Source organism: Salvelinus alpinus, chromosome 10 (assembly GCF_045679555.1).
Source record: "Salvelinus alpinus chromosome 10, SLU_Salpinus.1, whole genome shotgun sequence".
In the NCBI taxonomy this organism is placed as follows: Eukaryota; Metazoa; Chordata; class Actinopteri; order Salmoniformes; family Salmonidae; genus Salvelinus; species Salvelinus alpinus.
In genome coordinates, this window is record NC_092095.1 from 59735271 (window position 1) to 59744283 (window position 9013).

Genomic DNA, 9013 nt, shown 5'->3' on the forward strand with positions numbered 1-9013 from the left:
CGATGCAAAGATCTGGGAAAGGGTACCAAAACATTTCTGCTCCATTGAAGGTCCTCAACAGCACAGTAGCCTCCAGCATTCTTAAATGGAAGAAGTTTGGAACCACAAAGACTCTTCCTAGAGCTGGCCGCTGTCTGAAGGACAACCATCTCTGCAGCACTCCACCAATCAGGCTTTTATGGTAGAGTGGCCAGACGGAAGCCACTCCTCAGCGAAAGGCACATGACAGCCCGCTTGGAGTTTGCCAAAATTCACCTAAAAGACTCTCAGACCATGAAAAACAAGATTCTCTGGTCTGATGAAACCAAGATTGAAATCTTTGACCTGAATGCCAAGCGTCACGTCTGGAGGAAACCTGGCACCATCCCTTCGGTGATGCATGGTGGTGGCAGCATCATGCTGTGGAGATGTTTTTCAGTGGCAGGGACTGGGAGACTAGTCAGGATCGAGGCAAAGCTGAACGGAGCAAAGTACAGAGAGATCAATTTGCTAAAATTTTGAAAAAACTGTTTTTGCTTTGTCATTATTGGGTATTGTGTGTGGATTGATGAGGGAAAAAAACTATTTAATCAATTTTAGAACAAGGCTGTAATGTAACAAAATGGAAAAAGTCAAGGGGTCTGAATACTTTCCTAATGCACTGTAGGTCTCTGAAAGTGAGAGCTAGTTTCAGCTAAGAAATCTAATACTGACTGATGATTTCACTGTAGCCGAGGTGAGTAAAACATTTAAACGTGTTAACCCTCGCAAGGCTGCAGGCCCAGACGGCATTCCCAGCCGCGTCCTCAGAGCATGCGCAGACCAGCTGGCTGGGGTGTTTACGGACATTGTTCCTGTTCCCAAGAAAGCTAAGGTAACTGAGCTAAACGACTACCGCCCCGTAGCACTCACTTCCGTCATCATGAAGTGCTTTGAGAGACTAGTCAAGGACCATATCACCTCCACCCTACCTGACAACCTAGACCCACTCCAATTTGCTTACCGACCCAATAGGTCCACAGACGACGCAATCGCAACCACACTGCACACTGCCCTAACCCATCTGGACAAGAGGAATTCCTATGTGAGAATGCTGTTCATCGACTACAGCTCAGCATTTAACACCATAGTACCCTCCAAACTCGTCATCAAGCTCGAGACCCTGGGTCTCGACCCCGCCCTGTGCAACTGGGCGGGCCATGCACGCCTCCAACTCAATCATCAAGTTTGCGGACGACACTACAGTGGTAGGCTTGATTACCAACAACGACGAGACGGCCTACAGGGAGGAGGTGAGGGCCCTCGGAGTGTGGTGTCAGGAAAATAACCTCACACTCAACGTCAACAAAACAAAGGAGATGATTGTGGACTTCAGGAAACAGCAGAGGGAGCACCCCCCTATCCACATCGACGGGACAGTAGTGGAGAGGGTAGTAAGTTTTAAGTTCCTCGGCGTACACATCACGGACAAACTGAATTGGTCCACCCACACAGACAGCGTTGTGAAGAAGGCGCCTCAGGAGGCTGAAGAAATTTGGCTTGTCACCAAAAACACTTACAAACTTCTACAGATGCACAATCGAGAGCATCCTGTCGGGCTGTATCACCGCCTGGTACGGCAACTGCTCCGCCCACAACCGTAAGGCTCTCCAGAGGGTAGTGAGGTCTGCACAACGCATCACCGGGGGCAAACTACCTGCCCTCCAGGACACCTACACCACCCGATGTCACAGGAAGGCCATAAAGATCATCAAGGACAACAACCACCCGAGCCACTGCCTGGTCACCCCGCTATCATCCAGAAGGCGAGGTCAGTACAGGTGCATCAAAGCAGGGACCGAGAGACTGAAACAGCTTCTAACAGCTTCTATCTCAAGGCCATCAGACTGTTAAACAGCCACCACTAACATTTAGTGGCTGCTGCCAACATACTGACTCAACTCCAGCCACTTTAATAATGGGAATTGATGGAAATTTATGTAAAAATGTATCACAAGCCACTTTAAACAATGCCACTTAATATAATGTTTACATACCCTACATTACTCATCTCATATGTATATACTGTACTCTATATCATCTACTGCATCTTGCCATCTTTATGTAATACATGTATCACTAGCCACTTTAAACTATGCCACTTTATGTTTATATACCCTACATTACTCATCTCATATGTATATATTGTACTCTATACCATCTACTGCATCTTGCCCATGCCGTTCTGTACCATCACTCATTCATATATCTTTATGTACATATTCTTTATCCCTTTACACTTGTGTGTATAAGGTAGTAGTTGTGGAATTGTTAGGTTAGATTACTCGTTGGTTATTACGGCATTGTCAGAACTAGAAGCACAAGCATTTCGCTACACTCGCATTAACATCTGCTAACCATGTGTATGTGACAAATACAATTTGATTTGATTTGATTTCCCCACTGATTTTCACAACTCAATTTGTTTTGTTGTCAAGTGCCAGAAAACAGAACATAACATTAATTTACAAGTTGGATGTGAGAAGAAATTCACAATGATACAAAGTATCATTGTTGTTTTCACTTTCACTTCAGGCTGAAGCTTTTGCTGTGCTCACTGCTTATGCCCTTTAATGTGAGTGCTCATATGTGATGTATGGCTGTTTATAACCAAAGCTTTTGCCACATTATTTGCACTGGTAAGATTTCTCCCGTGTGAACACACTGATGAAGTCTTAAATAGCTTTCCATTGATAGGGATTCTCTCCTGTGTGTATCCTTGTATGGCTGGTCAAGTTGCTCTTATGGTTAAACCTTTTGCCACATTGTTTGCACTGATAGGGATTCTCTCCTGTGTGTGTCCTTGTGTGGATGGTCAAGTTGCTCTTCTGGTTAAACCTTTTGCCACATTGTTTGCACAGAAAAGGTTTCTCTCCTGTGTGTATCTTTAAATGCAAGGTCAAGTTTCCCTTACGTGTAAAGCTTTTGCCACATTGTTTACACCAATATGTTTTTTCCAGTGTAGCAGAACAGTCTGGATGAACTGAAATTGGCTGATCACTGGTTGGTTCTGGTACTCTGTAGCCCTCTACATCAGGTTCTGTTTTGATCTCCTCAGTTATGATGATAGGTAGAGTGCTCCTCTCTCCATCATCCACAGTTTGGTTTTGGTACAGATATGAGGGCTGAGGTGGGTCCTCCTGACTGAGTCTGAACTCCTGATGTTCCTCTTTAATCTGTGTGGGTTCTGGGTCCTCCTGCCCCAGACTGGGGCTCCACTCCTGCTCACAGTTCTGCTGCTCAGGGTGAACAGAGGGAGTGAGTAGCTGGAAGTCTGGAGGGGAAAAAATATATTCAATCAATATTGACTTATCTTAATACAAAATCTGTACTTTTACTTGGAAGGCCTGTCTGTGCAAAAAAAACAAGATAATTTGTTGTCTTGTCTACACTGATGGGAAACATGAACATGAGCTCCCTGAATTCCCTGTAAGGGTGAAGGAGGCCGGGATTTCCAGGATAAGAGCTGTCCAATGTCTCTTATGCCGAGGCAGCCAAAAGAGTGAAAGAAAGTGCTAGTGGGTCGGTTGCCATGGTGGAGACACCGTAGTCTAGTCCTGTGGGTGCCGTTCGCCAGGTGCAGGGTCCAGATACCCTCGTCGTGAAAAAGGTGGACGTTTGGCATTTATCGCTATGGTTATAAACTGCACTGCCAGAGTGGATAAGAACTCAAGATTGATCGATATCATATCTGCAGCTGAACACCTCTTGGGATTGAAGGATGTCATGGACGAGGGGCTACACAGAGTACTGGCTGGAGCAGTTCCGTCCTGTCAGGTCCCCAGTAGGGTTCTGAGTGCATTTTGGATGACTGACGCTGTCTGCCCTAAAATCCCACTTCAGAAGAAGACTGGTCTTGCTTTGTTCATAACCAAATGGGAAGATGCTATTTACCACATACGACAGGGAAAAACGTCCCTTCAACTGGTAAATACTAGTGGGAAACTCATCTATCATCCCAAGCGCCGACTTATCCCACATGCTGAAACCTGACGTCACACATTAAGAAAATTATCTCGAGAATGGCATTTTTGGCCAGTAAATGCAACAAAACATTATTTATAAAAAGCAATCTATGAATATGGTTTTTGAACACAATTTGTTTGTGCGCATGATAACTGTACTTTTAGTTTATGGTTGAAGCAGCTTGTTTGCCATTGGCCAATCTGCATTTCTCAACGAGTTCAAAGCATGTGGATGCATCCAACTCGTATTTCCGACTTCACAACTGGTAATTAACACTTTCCCACTTGGTTATGAACGCAGCATCTACACCAGAGAACGTATAGAAACCGAGACACCTCATAGGCTCATATTATCTGGTTGGCGCGTAAGTAGACCAGCCTCATTTATAACGTTGTGTAAATTTCACACCAATTAAATGTGTGCGCCATTTCTGAAAAGTTTGCGCACATACAAAAATTTAGAGATTTATCAACTTGGCGCACGCCATATATACGCATGTTTACAGTTATACAAATCAGACCCGTCCTGAAACTGTGCACTCGTGAACGAGCATTAAAACTCCGCCTGAAAAACGCCTATCGTTCACCTTTTATGGTAACAATAACGCCCTTATTTGCTGTATACTTTTCAAGTATTTGAATTAGGCCGAGGCAAGTTTCTAAAGGAAATAGCAATAGTGAATGATGTCTTTGGAGGGGATGGCACAATGTTAAACTTGCTGTAGGCCTAGGTTGACAGACATACAGCTTAGGAAAGACAACAATTGCAAATGGCTGTGGACCTGTAAACAGATCGTTTGAATTTAATAGGGCCTGTTTTGCATTAACTTTTTCTCGAACCTATGCTGCACTGCCCGTGAATTCTGAAACAGTGTCTACTCACAGTGGTATCCATACACTTCAATGTAAAATATCAACTGTCTGTTCACCTGTTAAATTCTACTTTGTTATAAACCACGCTTCCTTTCTGATGTATAGAGCAAAATACTTGAAATAATAGCGTATCTAATAGGCCCAATTAAATGAGAGATGCGCATGGCAATTTGTTGTATATAGGCTATGGCTACTTCGGGAATATGAACCCAGCATGCCCAGAAAAGGTGAAGAATTTATTCTACAATGGTTATGAAAAGCTGTGTATAAATCCAATATTGGCTACTGAAGAAATTTGAAATGACAGTATTCAGACGTAAACTATAGAAGTAACCTACACCTTAATAACCTGCGCTCCAGATCAGATGGCATACTGCAAAATACTGCAAGTACTTCAAATACTGTAGCTTATCTATTGACTGCTGTGAAGTGGGTCCAATTAAACTAGAGATGGAACGAATGGTATCACCGTTGTAGGCCTATAGGCTACCTCGTGAGTATGAAACCATTGCAAAAAGGAGAGGAATTTATTATGCAATTAAATAAATAATAGCCTAGGAAATATACCTGTTTCTAATTATTTTAAAATACAAAGAATAACAAATTAGACTTTCTCTCCTCACTAATGGCAAATTATTGCATTTTGATATTAACCTGTTTGTTATGAATAAGCCGTCCATGATATGCCCCTTTTGCACAAAATACTAATCTACTTGCAATGCAATACTTCAACCACTAGAAACTGTGCGTGTGCACTGTCTAAAGTTTGCGGGAATGTGAGCACATTTTCACATCAACTTCAGTTTTTATAAATTCCAACTTTTATGTGGAAACTGGTGCACACGTTTTGGGGTATATTTTGCACGTACACGCGGTTTATAAATGAGGCCCAAGATCCAGCTGCTATCGCAATGGTGACTATGAAAGAGCCATAGCATCTGACCGAATCTTACAGACAAAAGGTTATGAAACACAACAATTGCAAATTGCTGTGGACCTGTAAACAGATCGTTTGAATTGAATAGGGCCTGTTTTGCGTTGACTTTTTCTCAAACCTATGGTGCACTGCCCACGAATTCTAAAACGGTGTCTACTCAGAGTGGTAGCCATTTATGCAGTCATCCCTACACACATGTACAAATTACCTCGACTAACCTGTACCCCTGGACATTGACTCGGTACCGGTACCCCCTGTATATAGCCTCGTTATTGTTATTTTATTGTGTTACTTTTTATTTTATTTTTTACTTTATTTGGGAAATATGTTCTAACTCTTCTTGAACTGCACTGTTGGTTAAGGGCTTGTAAGTAAGCATTTCACGGTAAGGTCTAGACTTGTATTTAGCGTATGTGACAAATACATTTGATTTGATTTGATACACACTTCAATGCAAAAGATAAACTGTATGTTCAGCTGATATCACATTGGTGACTATGAGACAGCCATAGGATCTGACTGAATATTACTGATTCTCCCCACACACAGTAACTGGAGTAGATTTGGGACGATATGAGCAGCTCAAATTTGAGTTTTTCCAAAATCTGTAAGAAAACGACTTTGTTTGAGGTCTGTGCTAGGGTTTAAAGCGCCTGTGGCAGTTCATCTGCCTGGGTTGCGTTCAGTACATAAAAACTTAAAATAATGTTCAATTGAATCGGATAAGGTTGGGTTGTGGGTTCAAAGAACGTACAAGACAAACCGTTCCGCAACATAGCAAACTTTCAAGAGAACTGAACACACCCCTGGTCGCTAGGCGGTATTACCTGATACATATGGGTGTGAACTTGAGGGGATTCGATGCCTGCTCCTGGTGTACCGGGTTAGCGTTGACTGCATTTGTTTTGGAACCGGGCTGCCTCCCGGGCATGACCCAGGTGCCCCGTTCTGGCCGATGAATAAATCCTACATTGTAGAATAATAGTGAAGACATCAATACTATGAAATAACACATATGGAATCATGTAGTAACCAAAAAAAGTGTTAAACAAATCAAAATATATTTTAGATTCTTCAAAGCTGTCAAGGCAAAGGGAGGCTACTTTGAAGAATGTCAAATATAAAATATAGTTTCATTTGTTTAACACTTTTTTGGTTACTACATGATTCCATATGTATTAATTCATAGTTTTGATGTCTTTACTATTATTCTACAATGTAGAAAATAGTAAAAATAAAGAAAAACCCTTGAATGCGTAGGTGTCTCCAAACTTTTGACTGGTACTTTATATTTTATGGAGAAGAGATGTTAAATGTTCCTGAATGATGCACCATGCTCCATTTTTGACAATATGACCGAGCAGCGCAGATTACCATTCGATTTGAGTAGGGCGTTCACCAGCCCGGGCTAGCGGTTCAACCCGGGCAGGTTAATCGAATCCCCTCAGTCTGAAATCGCAAAAAGTCGTCCATCACCACATGGTAACTGCCCTCTGGGCCACCATAGTCACAACTTTTTCAACTAGTCGTTCCGTTTCCGTTAAATTCAACGTTGCACCCCTTTCTGTCGTACTGAACGCAACCCTGGTCTACACTACAGCACGTGATTCAATGAAGCAACGTTGGCAAACCAGGGGTGTATTCATTAATTCTGTTGCAAAACGTTTCTTAGACGGAAGCAAACGGAACGAAACGGGGAGGGATCTACCTGAATTTGTTTAATAGAAATTCTCATTTTGCATCTGTTTGCACTAATGATTACTCCCCAGAGTTGCGGTCAGGGTGAGAATTGCACATCGTGCCACATAAATGGTCTATCATTATTCTACAAGTAAAATGTTATACCTCGAACGTTAACTCGCTACAGACCTGTTCTGTATAACTGTATCTCTGATTTGATAATCATGTCCATCTCCCTCCGTAGACGCTCGTTCTCCTCTGCTGAACGGAAGATTTCTTCCCGATACTCTGCTATAGTCTTCTCTACCGCCCCGAATATCTCCACAGCAGCCGCCGACAAACGCTCGGTAACGAACACATTCAGCAACTGTAGTTTGGACATATTGGCGAGGGCAATACAAGTCTAGCTGTTTGTTTTATCAAAGAAATGTTGAAACGTCTGTCTGCTTCAGCCTAGCGGGTTTACGCTACCTAGTAGATACCTTTGTAAACAACAATGTCACGTGCTGTGTTTTCTATTCATCAACCGCGGACGGTGTAAGACTGCATTACATTAGCGCCACCTGATGTCTTGGAGCACGTCAAACCACGTCCGGAGGCCGTCAATGAACTGGGAGACGTTTGAGCTGGATATGCCCTCCAGGCAAGCAACTAGAGCATGTCGTCTATACGGAGAACAGGCGTGTGTGCTCTGTTGTAGAAAGCTGTGAGGACTTCCTGAAGCCAGCAGTGTCCTGGAGGGTAGGTCCCTGAGTCATAGCTAGATTCAGTTTACAGATCTGATAGACTAATGCTTTTCCCTCTCCACAAATTACACAATTTGTTCTGTTATTTATCAATTGCCAGAAAACATAATATAAAACGTATTCACAAGTTGGATGTGTCAAGAAATTCACAATGACAAAGTATACATTTATTGTTTTAACTTCAGATTCACTTCAGGTTGAAGCTTTTATGTAACCCCCTTTGTGAGTGATCATATGAGACTTCAAGTTTCCTTTCAAACTAAAGTATTTGCCACATTATTTGCACTGGTAGGAGATCTCCCATGTGAACACGCTGATGACATCTTAGATACTCATGTATATATAGTGTATGTGGACACCCCTTCAAATTAGTGGATTTGGCTATTTCAGCCACACCCATTGCTGACAGGTGTATAAAATCGAGCACAAAGCCATGCAATCTCCATAGACACACATTGGCAGTAGAATGACCTTACTGAAGAGCTCATAGGATGCCACCTTTCCAACAAATATCTGCCCTGGTATATTGTAAGTGCTGTTATTGTGAAGTGGAAACATATAGGAGCAACAAAGACTCAGCCGCCAAGTGGTAGGCCACACAAGCTCACAGAACGGGACTGCTGAAACGCGTAACGCATACAAATATTCAGCTGGAGTGGTGTAAATCTCGCCGCCATTGGAGTTTGGACCAGTGGAAACGCATTCTCTGGAGTGATAAATCACGCTTCACCATCTGGAAGTCTGACGGACAAATCTGGGTTTGGCGGATGCCAGGAGAACACTACCTGCCCCAA

At 42.7% G+C, this 9013-nt stretch overlaps 1 long non-coding RNA gene across 1 annotated transcript; it reads left to right on the forward strand.

Moving 5' to 3' along the window:
• The first annotated feature begins 3156 nt into the window (after positions 1 to 3156).
• On the forward strand, positions 3157 to 8493 carry LOC139532457 (uncharacterized). Its single transcript, XR_011666578.1, has 2 exons — positions 3157 to 3290; positions 7661 to 8493. It is a non-coding gene; the product is annotated as an uncharacterized lncRNA (long non-coding RNA).
• Positions 8494 to 9013: the final 520 nt, after the last annotated feature.